Source organism: Meriones unguiculatus (genome assembly GCF_030254825.1).
Source record: "Meriones unguiculatus strain TT.TT164.6M chromosome 13 unlocalized genomic scaffold, Bangor_MerUng_6.1 Chr13_unordered_Scaffold_125, whole genome shotgun sequence".
Lineage (NCBI taxonomy): Eukaryota > Metazoa > Chordata > Mammalia > Rodentia > Muridae > Meriones > Meriones unguiculatus.
Window position 1 is genome coordinate 4,938 of NW_026843598.1, and position 17,487 is coordinate 22,424.

Genomic DNA, 17,487 nt, shown 5'->3' on the forward strand with positions numbered 1-17,487 from the left:
ATATGTAGCTATGTGTCCTATCCCTTTTTTATATGCAAGCGGTAGTTATGCCTTTATAGCCAAACTTTATATAAACTCCCTCTTACCTTTAGCATTTAAGCATACCCTAGGCATCTTGTACCTGGGCTTTACATTGATCATGGCTATTTTTTGGCTTGCCCCTTTTTTATACAGAGTGGACAGTTAAGCCTTTAGAGCCATACTTTATATAAACTTTCTTAGCATTAAGCATATAAACTCTCTTACCCTTAGCATTTAAGTATATCCCAAGCATCTTGTACCTGGGTTTTGACATTGGTTTGGGCTATTCTTTGGCTTGCCCTTTTTTGATATGGGATGGACAGTTTTGTTTTTTCAACATATGAATATAATTTTTGAGTGTTTCTTACTAAACTAAGATGGCATGTATTTTGCCATGTTTAAGCCTCTTGTGTCTTTTTTACATAGGCATGGCCAGCATTTTCCCCTGTGAAAATGTTTCACATTTAAAAGGATAAGGCAGTTTCTAGAGCAGTGTGACATTATCTCTCTTTACATAAACCTAAAATATATGTGAATCCAACCTTTAGAGCAGTAAGGACATAACATCTATTATTTAGACAAAAAGAATTTACATGGCAACCTTAAAGAAAATTTTGTCATTTTGAATCTTAGAGTATCCCTGCAAGTGGCTAAACAGCTGGAGTTGCCATCTTGGCTTTTATTATGTAAATTAGCTTGATCCAGAACTCAGAGACTTGCTTTTTTCTTTTTACTTTGTGTTGGGAGGAAAGGCATGTGCCTTCACTAGCCTGTTAAAATACATATATATATATATATATATATATATATATATATATATATGTATTTGAACATATCTATCTATCTATCTATCTATCTATCTATATATCTATCTATATGTATAGATATATATGTTCCTTTGCTATCTTTTGCTCCTCGGCGGGTTGAAGAGTCTTTCTTAAAGAGACAGTAATTGACCTGGGAGTTTTTAGGTTTTAAGTTTGGGTTTCATCACTGGGAGCTCATTACCCCCACAAAGTTATGATAAAGTATGATTTAAAGAATTGGGATACTTAGATTAGTTGGGTGTCATTTCTTGTAAGTTGCTGTTAAAATTTACTATTAATTATCTTTTAGTAATGCTTGCTGTTAATCTTAAACAGCTGTGCAACCAAATCACCACACAGACACAGGGATCTCTTGAGTTAACCTAGAGCAGAATGCTGGGCAATAGGTACTCCATCCTAAACCTCCAAGTCCTCACAGTTTCCTAACATTTAGATTTCCAAATTTTTCTTGCTTTCAGTGATATCTTTGGTCCAGTCCATCTCTCCACATAGTTCCAAGATCTCTCCCCAGCTCTCCTCTCACCCTTTCTCCTCCCACTCATTTCCTGTCCTCTAGCTCTTCCCCTCTTTCCTGCCCAATGGCTCCTCCCATTGCTCAACATTGTGTCTAGTTGCTTTATTTTGGCCTGTTTACACAAAGTTGAGACAGGATTCTTAGAGTAAGTATCACAATGCAATATCTGAATTGAAGCCACAGAGTGGGGAGGGGAGAAGAGAAATCAGCATTTGAATGAACAAGGGTAAGGTGTATACATTTCAAAGGAACATTAAAAAAGAGAACACACTAGCACTCCATGTGACTGGGTCTGTGTCCAGCCCTAGGATGATGTATGTGTTAAGGGTATGTAAGTGAACCCAGTCTGTGTGTATATACCACTAAGATGAATGGGGAGGGTTGGTCTATGGGGGATGGGATTCAGCGTCAAATTTGGGAAGTTTCTTCAGGAAGCTGGGATCTAGAAGGGTCAAGATCAGCAACAGTGTATGATCCCCTCAGAAGACTGTAAGTGATGTGTTTGGTGGTGCCCTTGACCAGAAGTCAAGGTGCCAAGGAGCAGGTTGATCTGATGTCTGTGGATTCAATTGGTAATTTTCACACTGACGAGGCAAGGCACTAGTTTCTGGAGAAGGAAAGAGTACAAGGCTCTGTCTTGGTGTCCTTGGAGAGAGTTGAAGGTACAGGGTAGACACAGAGGACAGGCGATTAAGTGAGGGGTTTAGGGGGAGAATTACAAGGGATTTTGTGCCAGACTTTGTGTCTCTGTTACTGAGACTCATTTGGGCTGGGCCATCCTGGATCCATGATCCAGGTGCTTCCACTGTTTGTGTGGTCTGGGTGACCAGTGAACTGTGGCTTCAGTGTTAGGAACTCATCCCCAGGAACCCCAATACTGCTTTCAGGGGACCAGGAGGGATCCAATATCTGGGTGCTGGAGAGGAAAGTGCCTGGACCTGGTGATCTCCATTCACTGGTATATCTGTCAAGTGCTGGGGGTCCAGGTTTCCTGACTGTCAGACCGGGGAAACACCAGTAGGGGTACCAGATCTATTGATACCCAAATGTCCCAAGAATCCTGAAGTTGCCTGAAGGGGAGCAGGAGTTATCATATATGTGGCTCTAAGAATGGAGGTTCCCTAGGCCTGCGAGTCCACAGTCACTGGCATAAGCCTAAAGTTTAGGGCCCCCATGGTTTATTACTCTCAGACCTGGGAGACAGCCATGGAGGGGCCTGGATGCAATTGACCATAACTGTCCCAGGAATACTAAAGCTCCCTTGAGGGGAGCATGGACCATCTGATGTCTGGTTGCTGGAGTGGAGGTTCCTGGACCTGGGGCTACTCACTGGCTGGATGTGCAGAAAGTTCAGTCACTCCAATGTTTGTGCCTTTCAAACTAAGGAGATGGCCCTGGAGGCCTGGGTCCAATTTGCCTCAACCAAATGCTATGCCCCTCTAATACAGTGCAGATTGGTCACCACCATCTTGGAATCCCCCCCCACACAGACCACACTTAGAACAATTTCAGTAGAAATTGAAGACTGCAAGTCTAGCTCCAAAAGCAGGTAGAGATATACTGAGCAAAACTACCTTAAGTTCATCCTGTATGATATAAACGGTACATTAACAAGATTCATCAAAGCCACAATTCTCTCACATACCAAGGGGAGAGATCACAAATACAGAAATCAGTGTAATGACACCTATCACCACTGTTTGCAATTCTTAGATGGACAGCTATGCAGAGCTAGTCTAACCACGGAATAAGGCTGCCTTTGACTTTAGGTAGATTGACTCAATAAAGGAAAAGGAGTTCATTGGAGCTACCCAAGTCTACTTTCTTTCTCAGAACTGTGACATCAATCTAGAGAATTCCATTTCCAAACTTTGTTTTTTATTTCATGTGCATTGATGTATTGTGAAAGTGATGGACCCTGGAGTTTTAGGCAGCTGTAAGATGCCATGTGGTTGTTGGGATAAAACTCAGGTCATCTGGAAGACCAGTTACTGCTTCAAACCACTGAGCACTCTGACCCTGAGAAACCACTTTTTAAAGCTTTAAATGTCTTTCAGATATACGGATGATTTGAGTTCATGTGTCTGTGCACCCTAATTGAAATGGGTAAAGTGGGCACCAGCTCCCATGGGAACACATTTACAGGGTACTTGCTGGCTAGCAAGTGATATCTGAAATGGAACTTGTCTTCTGTAACAACACCCAGTGCTGTTAACTTCCATGCTATCTCCAGCCACCATTTATTTAAAACTTTTTCTACAGATGTTAATTAAAATATATTACACCATTTCCCCTTTCCTTCTGCTTTCTCCATGCCTTTCTGAATTCCCTCCTTCCAATGTCTTAAAAAATAATGTGTGAATATATATGGACCTGTATATATATAAAACCTACTAAGTCTATTCCTATTGGTTGTGTGGATAAGGTTTCTGTGCTGAAACCTTTGTATAGGATATATAATTAAGGAGTGCATCCCTGCCTGAGGCAAATCCCCCAACTTGGAGGGAGTTCTAGTCTTCAATGCCCACAGGAGTCTAACCCTGAAGTGACCTAAGCTGTCTTGGACAGGAAACATTAGAAAGCACAGGATGACAAATTCCTTAGATAACACATGGTGCTGGAATGGCCCTGTTGTTCTGGAGCTGTGGGGAGGACTATGGACATTGGTCTTAGGCAGTCAGTCTCCCTTTGTTCTGTGGACCTCCCATTACATCATTGACCTTGGATATTTCCTTTGATTTCTTTGAAATCTTGTGAAGTTCCTGCCTCTTCTTTATGAACACCATGACTTTAGACCTGTGTTACCATGCCTGGCTTCATGATAACACAGGTGGTTTCATCCTCAGTGATTTAGGAGAATGTTGGGATGAGTGTAATGAGTACTTACACTTAACTATATTGAGAATCTCCTTATGTCTGTGAGGCTGCTTTTCGCTCTCTGTTGAATAATGGAAGAACTCCAACCTACTATGATGAGTGATAAAAAAATCATGTTAAAAATTAATTTTCTTAATAATTAAAGTTGAGGATTTTAAGCCAAACAACTGCAATTGAACAGTGCTTTTTTTCTATTAGTGTAGTTATGAGCCTGGACACAGAGCCTGTGTCCTGCCTACCATGACCATTTGCACTCAGTGACTTATTCTCAATAAGCACATTAAAAGAACTGAGTTATTGAGGTAGACCATGCCCAACTATATTGCAGGCATTAGGGAGGCAAGGTAAGCAGATATAGTATGTACACTAAGTTCAAGGTCAGCCTGAAATTCATACTAAGAATATTCTTTGGAAGAAAAAAGAAAACAATGGTTGAAAATGAAATTCATTTTAATTATTTATTACAATTTATTCATTTTGTACCTGGACTGTATCCACTTCCAAATCCACCCATCCCCTCCCACCATCCCCATCTCCCGCTGTGCTCCTTCCCTAGTCCACTGATAACGGGGTAGGGAAAAAAGAAAAAAGATAGTTAAAACACAAATTATTAGTAAAAACTGGAAACAAATTAACATATGTAGTCAGTGAATAATTTTGACCAGTGATTAATATATAAGGTTATACTTAATCTTTCTTCCCACAGGTGAAATTTGCTAAGTGAAGACATGATAAAGCATATAAATGCAGGCTTATTACAAATAGTTCTAAAACGGTTCCCAGCTCCTAAGGAATATGGCCATGGAGGCTCCCATGTAGGAGACATAAACATTGGTGAAGATAAGTATGTGAAGAGAGAGAAAGAGTGACAGAGAGAGAGAGAGAGATAAAAGAGGGATAGTAGAAAAATATAGACAAGAAAACAAAATATCTGGCTACATAGGGAAGAGCCTCTGGGAGAGGGCAAGCACATTCTACTAGACTGGAAAGTTAAGGGTATAGGTGGCGAATGCCAATCATGCCATTGAGAAGGTAGGGACTGAGGGATGCTGGGAGAATCCACTTATGTCAAAAAGCTACCTCAGCAGCTTGTCTCAGGTGTGAAGCACAAAATATGATAAGTAAAACATCCATTAGGTTTAATAGCTTTAGACAGCAGAGAAGACATAAACAACTAAGTAATCTCACCAAGCTATATATTAAAAATTTCCTGCCTGTAAACTCCTTCCCCATTCTCAGCTATTTCTCTCCTGCAAAGTATTCAAAGAATGACATTATCTTATTGAGCAGAATATATCTCATTTAAGGGGATAGGTCTTTTCAACAATGTCATTCCAGACCAGATTAGAATTTCATGGAATCCATTGATTTACTAGATGATCACCTAAGGGAGATATAGGAATGTTTATTCAGAATATCCTTATTCCAGCCAAGCAGAGAGGTTACAGCGATAACAGAGTGGAGACTGAGGAGATTTAAAACCCAATTTGAGACCACGAAGTGGCGGCCTGCATGGCATTCTGACTAACACACGTATCTGCGAAGAGAAGGAAAGCATTGAAGAGCTGGAGAATAGACACACTATAGCTGTGTAGATACAGAGAATACAGGAGGAGGCAGCTTGTCCTCAGGTACAGCCCAAAAATTAATTGCACTCTGGGACTTTCTTTAACATCCAAATCTCCTTCCTTTATAGTTCCTCTATGCTCCACAGGAATCTGTAAATGCCTGAATTCTCCAGCCTTCTATTGACAACTGTTTTAACCTCAGGCTTCCCTGACAACAACCTGCACAGCATCTGGAGTCTTCACCACTCAGGGCTCCTAACTCAATGTTTGCATGCATCAGGGGAACAGAATACAATCCACTTCAGAAAAGTTGGTCTTCATGCCTTCAAGTTCATTTTCTCTCTTTGCACTAGGCATAATTTCCAGAAAGAATATACCCGACATATGTCTTGGTGGGCTCCCATTGATACCTATTTACCACCTGTGAGATTAACTCAGTCTGGTGGGTTTGGTTCAGTGATCAGGCACTTTTAAAACACTTGTATTGTCAGTTGCTCTCCTGGCCATTTTTTGGATACTTCCATATTTTTGTGAAGATATTGGCTCAGAAACTTCTTTAAGCACCAAGCCTAAGTTACTTTCTTATGTTCTCAATCTTCTCATCCTTCTGGGTCATCAGGGCTGAGTTAAAGATGTAGTTAGGATCAACCATTCACATCTAAATGCTATTCATCACACTTTCATGGGGCTAAACATGTGGCTCAGCGCCTATGAGAACTGCCTGCACATTTTCATTTTCAAAGAAATTTTATCATTGAAATTGCCATGAATTCATCAATTATTACATAACAATATGTTTATAATGTGAAAAAAGACAATGTTTTATCGATGTAATATCTCAACTAATCTTATTGGAGCATCAGGGAAACAGAGCTGTAGGAAAGGATTTTGGTGTCCAAAGCTGGAAACCAGACCTCAATGCTCATATTGAGATGACGAAATGATATGTGAAAAAGTTGTCTCCCACTCTTTACATATATGACATGGATTAAAACCACATAATCCTGTCACATGCACACAGCAGAAGTGTTTCTTTTTAAGTAAAATCCTTGCTGTTACATTATCTAGAATATTTATACTATATGTTTCGTATAGAATGCAATATTTCAAGATGAAATGAAAAATGGATGATTTGGAGGAACATACAGAATCAGAACGTCCAATCATATATACATGTTCATATCACATGAAGCTATGCAGTGAGTTGCAGTTGATTCCTGATTAAACCACTTCATTACACCTCTATGAAACATGAAAACAAAGCCTTGAGTTACCATATGAAACACATTCCTAGGGCTTCTCTTCAGTATCATTCATTCATAAACGTGAAGCCTATAGAAATGTACAAAGGATTCATTATACTAAAAACATTCACAAGGTTTTCTCTCCAATATGATTTCTTTCAAGGCTTTGAAAAAATGTGACAAGGGTTTGCTGGTTATATTCATAGGGTTTCACTCCAGTATGAAATCTTTCATCCATTTGGAGATCACAGCAATGTGCAAAGGCCTTACAACATTGAGTATGTTCATTGGGTTTCACTCCAGTATGGAATCTTTCATGCCTTTGGAGATCACTGCAATGTGTGAAGGCTTTACCACCATGATTAGGTTCTCCAGTATATGTTCTTTTATTAATTTGGAGTTTTCCGTATCGTGAAAAGGCTTTCCCCCACAGATTACATTTTTATGGATTTCCCTCCAGTATGTGTTCTTTTATGCACATTGAGACAACTGGGTTGTGAAAAGCATTTAACACAATGATTACATTCATAAGGTTTCTTTGCAATGTGAATTTTTTCATGTCTCTGAAAACCACTACTACACACAATGGCTTTACCGTTTTGATTACATTCATAGGATATCTCTCCATTATGTGTTCCTTTATGCCTTTGAAGACTATTGGTTTTGAAAAGGCTTTCCCCACATTGATTATATTCCTAAGGTTTGTCTCCAGTATGTGTCCTTTTGTGCACTTGGAAATTACTGGACTGTGCAAAGGCTTTACCACAGTGATTACATTCATAGGGTTTCTCTCCAGTATGTGTTCTTTTATGCACTTGGAGTGTAAAGAGGTGTGAAAAAGCTTTACCACATTGAGTACATTCATAAGGTTTCTCTCCAGTATGTGTCCTTTTATGCACTTGGAGAATAGTGGAGCTTGCAAAGGCTTTACCACAGTGATTACATTCGTAGGTTTTCTCCCCAGTATGTGTCCTTTTGTGCGCTTGGAGAGCATTGGACTGTGTAAAGGCTTTACCACACTGATTACATTCATAGGGTTTCTCTCCAGTATGAATTCTTTCATGTTTCTGGAGACCACTACAACAAGCAAAGGCTTTACCACACTGATTACATTTATAGGGTTTCTCTCCAGTATGTGTTCTTTTATGAATCTGGAGACTAATCAATTGTGAAAATGTTTTCCCACACTGATAACATTCATAGGGCTTCTCTCCAGTATGTGTTCTTTTATGCTTTTCGAGATTTCCGAGTAGTGAAAAGGCTTTCCCACACTGATTACATGTGTAGGGCTTCTCTCCAGTATGTGTTCTTTTATGCATTTCGAGATTTCCATGCTGTGAAAAGGCTTTCCCACACTGATTACATTCATAGGGTTTTTCTCCAGTATGTGTTCTTTTGTGCATTAGGATACCACTGGTTTGGGAAAAGGCTTTACCATACTGCTTACATTCATGCTTCTCAAAAATAGGTCTTCTTTCATTCCTGTAAAGATAATTGGGTATCTGTAAGATTTACCATAGTCATTACACTGATGAATCTATTTGTTGGTGTAAATTAAGTTTGCAATTTCATCTAATTATAAAATGAAGTTGCATCTTAACGTTTTATCACTTTGTTTACATTCATAGCTACTCCCTTGACTGTGAGTGTTTTGTACTTTCCAAGATACCTTTGGTGGTAAGGAACTTTATTACATGGCTCACTTATAGGTTCATTTTTATGTAAGTGCGTATTCACATATTTAAAAAAGAACTAGGAGTCAGCTTTACCACAGTGACTGAATTCATAAACTTTCCTGTTGTTGGAGTCATACTACATTTGTAAATGAACCATCATAGACACAACAGTTTTCATAGGGCCAGAAATTATACAGATTTTCTGTAGTGAGAGGTTTTTTGGCTGTATTCCCAATGAGTTTAGAAAACTAATTAAGTATATTAGTATAATTTATTAAGAGTCCCCTGCTTTGCCTAGATTTTCTGAATGTGATACAAATTTATGATTTTTTTATTAATACTGAATGAATGAACACATGAGCAAATATAAACTTATAGTGTTGTCACCATCATGCTTTTTGTTGTATACATGTATAGGATAGTTTAGAATGCAATAGGATAGTTTAGAAGCACATGATGATGTGCTTCTGGAAAAAGCCTACTCAGGAAAAGCAGGTTTTGCTGGATCCTTCCCAAAAGTATCTCAACAAAGATGTAATGATGGAGATGTACAAGAACATCATAGCTATGGAGGACATGATGAATATCCTTTAACAATTAAATGATTATTTCATTATGAATAATTATTAATAAATTCAATGAAAACTTGCAGCACATTCAAAAAATCTACTCAAGTAAGGACTACGACGTCTTCTAATTGTTCTGGGAGAATAGGTATGTTTCTTCATTCCGCATCCTTACTCTCACATGGCTTGTATGAATTATGACAAAAGATACACCTATTAAAAGAGCAATAATAAATGAAAGATTCCAAATTCACAGAGTTTGACTCTTTGTTCTCCAAAGACATGTGCTATAGGGATTGTGGTACCTCCACAACAATATTCTTGACTCTCATACATTCTGTCTAACTTAGCTTAGCAACTTCAAGGATTTGAGTAACATCACCTTTGCTATGGAATATTTTCTCACAAGGAGGTTTTGCACATAAAATTATCACCTATTCAATGAATTTGCCTTTTGCAGTATGAACAGTAGGATACTCAACAGATAGGAATTTCTACAGAGTATCTAAAATGTGGATGTAAGTAATAATTTATCATTTATATAGAGGAATTTAAATTTAGAACATGGATGCTGTGGTAAAAAGATCCCATCCAAAGTCGTTCGATGTCTATGTGGTCTGGCTGGAATATAAATACACCTTTAATCCAGGAGACAGAGGCCAGCAGATCTGACTTCAATGCCAGCCTGGTATACACCAATGTCTAGTAAAGTAATGCTATGGTTCAGGCATGGTGGTACATGCCTGTAATCTCAAACAAAGGATGTAAAATATTGCTAGAATGAAGCACCCATATTTGAAAGGGATGTCTAGTTAAGTGGCACAAAAGGGGACAATATCTGAAAAATAACTGATAGAATAGAAAAGATTTATCTTTCATGAGAAGAGAGAGGAAAGGAAGCTCATTAAGGGGCACTGCATGAATAGAGTATGCAGGTTTACTGGCACAGTTATACAAAGACAGTTTGCAGGGAAAGAATTAAGGTTAACATCAAATGATCCAGAAAATTTGAAAGACTCTGATGATTAGAAAAAAATGCTTGAGTTATATGAAGCCAAACAATGCAATTCAGAGGGTGGGAGAAAAGCCAGATGTAATAACTTAGCTAGGAGAGTTGTTGGGCCAGAACTCAAAAGAACAAGATAGGGTGTGCATATGAAACAGTAATGCACACACGCTGAAAATGTTCTACACCTAAGATAGATCATATGGAACTTAGAAGCTGCCCTGCTCAGGCCGAGAATAGCAGACAAAGGAGCAGTAATCCTTAGAGACAGGAATTAAGAGAGGTGACTTATTATACAGTAATATCTGTTTCACAAGGGTTTCACCATCTTCTGTTGTTTCAAAATGCCTTGCGAACATAAATAATATACCTGACAGTGAGGAACATGGGATTGTGAGAATTTAATAGTCCTTAATACTCTTAGAGTGGTGTTTGTTTTCACACTGTCGCTTTTCTTTAAAACCTCTGGGACACATTATTATTTTTTACAGGGGCTGGGGATATGACCTGGAGGTTAATAGCACTAGTGGTTCCTCCAGAGGTCCTGAGTTCAATTCCCAGCAACCACAAGGTGGCTCACAACCATCTAAAATGAGATCTTATGTCCTCTTCTGGTGTGCAGGTAGAATAACATATAAATAATGAATAAATAAATCATCTTTGAAAATTATTTTCACAAGAATATTTATATCAGCTTTCATGAAATAATTACCTTCCATATCTTCTAGAAGGTTGATAATGTTCTTCCATATTATGGTCTTCCCAATTGTAGCCTAAAATATGTACCAGAAAGGGTATAATATATTATTGAAAAATACCTAAATTTTCTGTTACTATGTTCAGTAAATCTCAGAAACATGCCTGATTTTTAACCTCAATCATCCCGATTCCAATTAAAATTATATAAGAGTATCAATAAAAACAAACAAAAGTAACAACAGATGTCCCCTTTATCTTAATAGTGAAAAAAAATTTACTGTCTTACCTATAGCTGTAAGGTGCTTGTAGGTCTCTATCATCACATCTTTGTAGAGACTCTTCTGGGAAGGATCCAACAGAGCCCACTCTTCCTGAGTGAAGTTTATATCCACATCAGCATAGGTAATTGAATTCTAAATGATCCCATACATGAGGATAGCAGAAAGGACAATGGTGACAACAGTGTAAATGCATACTTCATTGACAATATGTTCATACAATTCTGGTGCTTCCCTGACATCTCCTGACACAGAAGTTTCAATGTACTCACCACTCATTTTAGAAGGAAACTAAATGAGGAGGTTCACCTCATTTCTGCAACCTTTGAATAGAATATAGCCTTCCAAGAGAAATGTCAATTAACAGACATAAAGTAAGCAAGTCAAGGATGCTGATGAACAGAACAGACCGCAGATCACAGAAATTGTATGCACAATTACTAACTACAAAAATTAGGAGCAAGCAGGATGTACTGGTTCAAAACTTTAATTCCCGCACTCAGGAGGGAGAGGTATGTGTATCTCATTGAGTCAGAGGCCAGCCCAGCCTCTGAAACTAGTTTCATGACATGCAGAGGTACATTTAAGACCTGAATCCACCACAATCATTCAAATAAGAAAGATATAATGAACTCCATGGTATTTCTGAAGTTCCTACAAAGAATTATATATTCACAACATTTCTGTATCTATCTTAGAGAAACATGAACTGTCCCAGTTTAAACTCTAATATGAATGAGAGTTTACTAAAATGGAATCCGTGTTCAAACAGGCACAAATGGACAGATGAAAACATTAGTACTGGAATAGCTGGTCATAAATGAGCAACATAAGACGATTGAAGTGGATCATCAATGAAAAGCTCTTGTTTGTCTGGATATAACTGGGCTCAATTGCCAGAGCTTACATTCAGGCTCACAACTACCCATTACCCCAAATTCTGAAGTTCTGAGGCCATTGGCTGACTATTGTGAGGACCAGGTACACAAGAGGTGTATGGTCACACATACAGGAAAAATACTACTCGTATTACCTCATTTAAAAACTCAAAACAAACACAAGAGGTAGGAAGAATGTTACAGACTTGCAATTCAATGACACAGAAGTCTCAGGAAGTATTAATGTCATGAGTACATGACATCCCGAGACAAAGAATATACTCTCTGGCAAATATTAAAATATAAGGGTGGATTTGGATCAGCACAATAGCATATGCTTGCATGGAGTCTAAGGTGGTATACTGGGGATCTTCCCCAATATCTTTGTTAATTGAAACCCAATTCTCAGGATCTTCCCTAGTGCTCTAACTAAACACATGTGGCTCCTTCCTCTCCATACCATCCAGCAAACAGAACACCATGAATACAGTAGTCAAGCAAGCCATTAAAATAGCAACACTCATCCCACACTTTCTGAAACTTCAGAGTGCTAACAGAACCCCAAGAACAAAACTCCCACACATCAAATCAGCACTTGGCCTATAATTGCCCCAAACCCAGATGCATAGACACCAGTTTAGGGATAGATTAAAGAACAGTCAGGTAATATGTCACCACCTGAGCTCAGCTATATTACCACAGCAGGGACTAACTATCTGAAATTTACAAAACTTTTTACAGAAACATAAAGAAATACATCTTCTCATCATTTCATGAAATATCCATAGCTTTGCGTAGTGGCAGTATCATAGCCAATGAGGTTTATCCGAGGCACGATTATTGCTAATTGAAATATCCTCTATAATTGACCAAATACTCAAACAGAATATAAGTTTTTAGAGCACATTGAAATAACATCATGTATCCTATCAGACCACCCTGGCTTAAGGCTGGATATATATAGCATCAGAAAGAACACAAAGCTTACAAACTCATGGAAAGTGAATAACCTTCAAACAAGTGAAAAAAAAATAGTTTCAAACAGAAATAAAACAGTTGAAAAGCATAAAATTCATAGAAAATAAATACATATCACATGCAAACTCATGGAAAATAATGAGGAATGAAAAGTGATACTAAGAGGAAACTTCATAGCACAAAGTGCCTACATAAAGATACTGGAGAACATTCATACTATCCATGTAACAGCAGACCTGAAATGTCTAGAAGAAAAATATATAAGCACACAAAAGGAGTAGAGATCAAGAAATTATCAAATTGAGAGCAGAAATTTAAAAAAATATATAAAGAGATGATAAAGAATCCAAAAAATAAAGGTTTGGGTTTGGGAGAAAATAAAACATATGGACACACTCTAATCAAAACTAACTAAAAGAGAGAGAAGATATTAAATTATAAAATCAGAAACTGTGTTAAGAATTTTTGTTTCTTTAAAATCCCACTCATGTTATGTGAATGTGTTTTTCTTTTAACCCCAGGTGTGGAGCGCAAGGCTGCTTCAGTTTGTTCACAGCTGTTAGTTTTGATTGTCTCGTGCTCTAGCAGGCCTGTGGTTTTGTCACCTGCACATAGTTATTTCTGAGTCTTCTGGAGAAAGTTCACATGACAGAGCCATGAAAGGGGCCCGGGTTTTTGAAGAAGGAAGAAGCTGCTGCTCTTCCTGATGCTGTTCACCCACCGTGCTACTCCATTTGTCACTGCTGGTTTGTTGGACTGCTGGATATCCTGGTGACTAACAGGTATTGCCCCAAAGAACCTGGCCACCCTAAACCTCACAGAGTAGCTTTAAGGGACTTATAACTCTTTCCCTTCTAGCTTTTGTTCTCTTTTACCTAGTCAGGGTGTTGGAAGGAATAAAGTTTTGAAGGGAGGTAGACATTAAGAAATGGACAAAGAAAAGAGATTCAAGAAAACAGTTCCATTTGCTGTTTGAGTGGACTTCTAGAATCCAGATGACATAGACTGGTAATGCCCTAAAGAAGTCAATTGCCGTAACTCATTTTGTGTTCTCTTTCAATAGCTTAAATTGTGGCATTCCGGCTCATTTCATTCCAAAGCAAAATGTTTGCTTCTTAAAAAACAAAAACAAAAACAAAAAATACTAAACAACCTGTGACCTGTCCCTTCAAGGCATCTGTTCCCATGTTTCATCCTTTAGGTCACCTGTGCCTGTGTCCTTACATCAAAGCACCCACTACTGTGTGGCTACATCTGAAAGCCAACACCCATTTGTGTTCTCCTGGACATATTTTTTCAGACAAAGATTACTTCAGCCTAGAATGATGAACTTCTGGTAGTATCTCCATACGTGTCTTCAAGATATACTAATAGCAATAGTAATAAAAACTACCTGGGGCTGGCATAGAAATAAGCTGAGTGATCAATGGAAACAAATAAAAGACACAGATAAATAAATAAATACAATGGAAAAGACAGTATCTTCAACAAATAGTGTTGCTCCAAATACATGTCCACATGTAGAAAAATGCAAACAGATCCATATTTCTCACCCTGCAGAAAACTCAAATCCAAGTAGATCAAAAACTTAAACATAAAGCCAGATTCCCAAAATGTGCAAGAGGAGAAAGTAGGTAACACTCTTGAACTCATTGGTCCAGGAGAGACAACTTCCTGAACAGAATATCTGCAATGCAGGCGATAAGATCTACAATTAATAAATGGAGCATCTTGAATCTCAAAAGCTTTGTAAAGCAATGGACACTATCAAGACGAGAAGATGGCTATCTACAGATTGAGAAAAGGTCTTCACCACCCTACATCTGAAAAAGGGCTAATATCCAGAATTATGTTAAAGATATCAAGAAATTAAGCACCAACAGACCAAATAATACAATTAGTAATAGGACACAGGGATAGAGAATTCTCAACAGTGCATAAATACTTAAAAAAGTGCTCAACATCCTCACTCATCAGGGAAATGCAAATCAAAACTGTCTGTGAGACTCCATCTTACACTTGTCAGAATGTGTAACCATGAGACTATGGCCAAAACCTCAAGTAGCAACATATGCTGGCAAGAATGTGCAGAAAGGGGAACACTCCTCCATTGCTGGAGGGGGAGCAAATTTATATAACCACTTTGGAAATCAATCTGGCAATTTCTCAGAAAACTGGGAAAAGTCACACCTAAAGACCCAGCTATACCACTCCTGGGCACACACTTGAAAGTTGCTCCACCATCCAACAAGGACATTCCGTCAAAAATGCTCATAGCAGCATTATTTCTACTAACCAGAAACTGGAAACAATCTATATGCCTCTCAACGGAAGAATGGGTAAAGAAACTGATATTTACACAATAGAATACTACCCAGCAATTAAACACAAGGAAATCATGAAATTTGCAGGCAAATGGATGCAACTAGAAAAGATCTTCCTTGGTGACATACACAGACCTCAAAAGATAGTACTAAGCCTCAAGGACAAATATGAGAGGAGAATAATGAAAATCCCTTTTACACGACAGAGCTGTAGAATCTCCTCCTCCCCAGGGAATCCACACTCAGAAAGGCTGACAGGACAAGGGACTCTGTCCAGAGCACCACATACATACTGGCTCACAGTCCATCCCACTTCTAACACATCAGACTCTCCTAGCTCAGCAGACCAGCTTTTCTGGGACTGTCAACAATGAATCCCATGGTCTCCATGGCATAGCTAGCTTATTTTCCAGGATATTGATCACTATATAAGCACCAGAGAAGAATCTTGGAAAGACTCTGCAAGGTACTTTGTACTGTTCCTCCTTCCAGGATGTGAACTTTCCCCAGAATCCATCATAATATGCTTACTCCAAGCATTTGGTCCTCAGGACTCTGGCAGATCCTCTACTGGAGGATGAGAGATCAGGTGTCTCAGACAACACAAACTATCTCAGCTCTGCGCTTCCATTCTAGGGGCAGACAGAGCCTCAGCATAGTAAATTAGTAGTTTAATAAATGTTTCCACTCTCCCAGGGTACATGTTTATTTTACAAGTCACAGGGTGCTGCATGTACACATTTCATTACCCTCTCACTGTCCAATGCAGCCATCTCTACCTCACAGCTGAGAATTCCTGCATCATCCCTCAGTCAAATGCAAACAGTAACAAAAACTGAAGCCTAAGGGAGCTTTGCATTTGAAAGAAAGGAGTAGCAAATGGGAGGTGAATGAAAAAAATAAAAATTAAGTGACATGACTCTTCCTTGGTATTTTGGGGAGAAAGTTTATTATATATAGAAAGGCATCTGTGAGCCATGTGAGGAGAGGGAGGAGAGGAGAGGGAGGAGAGGAGAGGGGCACGCCAAACCATGAGACTACTGTAAATAATAGATGAAATAGAGCAGGTAAGCAAATTGGGTAGATAACAGAAAGAAGTGCAGCTGGGTTAAGGGCCCGAGCCCTGGGCTAGAGGGCAGTGTATGCCAGCTATAGCCTGTAAACAGGTAGGGACTCAGCGATGCTGGGCAAACCTGGTAGCTAATTCTGCTCTGAACTGTTAAATAGGCAACTCAGCCATTTGTCCCAGGATTTCATTCTTAACAGTGCCCAGGTCCCCACATGCAGTCTGCTCACAGTCCATCCCACTTCCAACACGTGGGACTCAGATAGCTCAGCATTCCTAAGGCCAGGACAAAGGACCTCACAAGCAGCTGATGACTGCCCTTTTCTGTCCAGCACAGGAAGGACAAACCACACCAGCTCCGGCTCTTCAGCCTCCTACTCCACCACCACGTTGGCGGCTGCAGCCGCACACTCACCATGTCGCCACTTTGAAGTCGCCTGAAATCCCCTCAGAGGACCCAGCAGCTGAGCTCAAATCACTGGATGCGAAACACTCCGGAAAGCTCAGCTTCCAAAGCGAACCTGCCACAAACCACCAGGAAAAACCCTCCCCTTCCTCTGATTACAAGCCTCCCCTGGAAGTCCTGATTGGTCAGTGAGCGACATGAGCACCTCCCCTAGGCTCACAGTGTACTGAAGAGACAAAGCATAGTGCTTCCTCGCCCAGGAGGAATGAATGCATGTTCGCTAATTACAAAAGCAATGAGGACCTGGCTTAGGGAAGAAGCTGACTCGGGAGAAGCCTATGCTCCGCGCAGACACCTTGGATCCATGACTTGAACTTTGGGTCCATATGTGGAGAATCAGGGCCACACCTTTTCCAGATCTGCGGAGATTTCTTTGTCAGTAGATTTGTGCCTGTTGTCTAATAGCCTACCCTTCTGTCTTCCAGCATTCAGGAATCACTTCCCCTTCTCCTCCTCCTGAAATCAAGGTGGATTGCTTGAACAACCCATTACTCATCTT

The 17,487-nt window shown here is 39.3% G+C and overlaps 1 long non-coding RNA gene and 1 other non-coding gene across 2 annotated transcripts; one reads left to right on the forward strand and one right to left on the reverse strand.

Moving 5' to 3' along the window:
• Positions 1-11,009: 11,009 nt before the first annotated feature.
• Positions 11,010-17,221, reverse strand: LOC132650580 (uncharacterized). The gene is made up of 3 exons (XR_009588872.1): positions 16,938-17,221; positions 11,285-11,411; positions 11,010-11,072 (listed from the first exon to the last, which is right to left on the reverse strand). It is a non-coding gene; the product is annotated as an uncharacterized LOC132650580 (long non-coding RNA).
• Positions 12,941-13,077, forward strand: LOC132650581 (U4 spliceosomal RNA). Its single transcript, XR_009588873.1, has one exon. It is a non-coding gene; the product is annotated as a U4 spliceosomal RNA (small nuclear RNA).
• Positions 17,222-17,487: the final 266 nt, after the last annotated feature.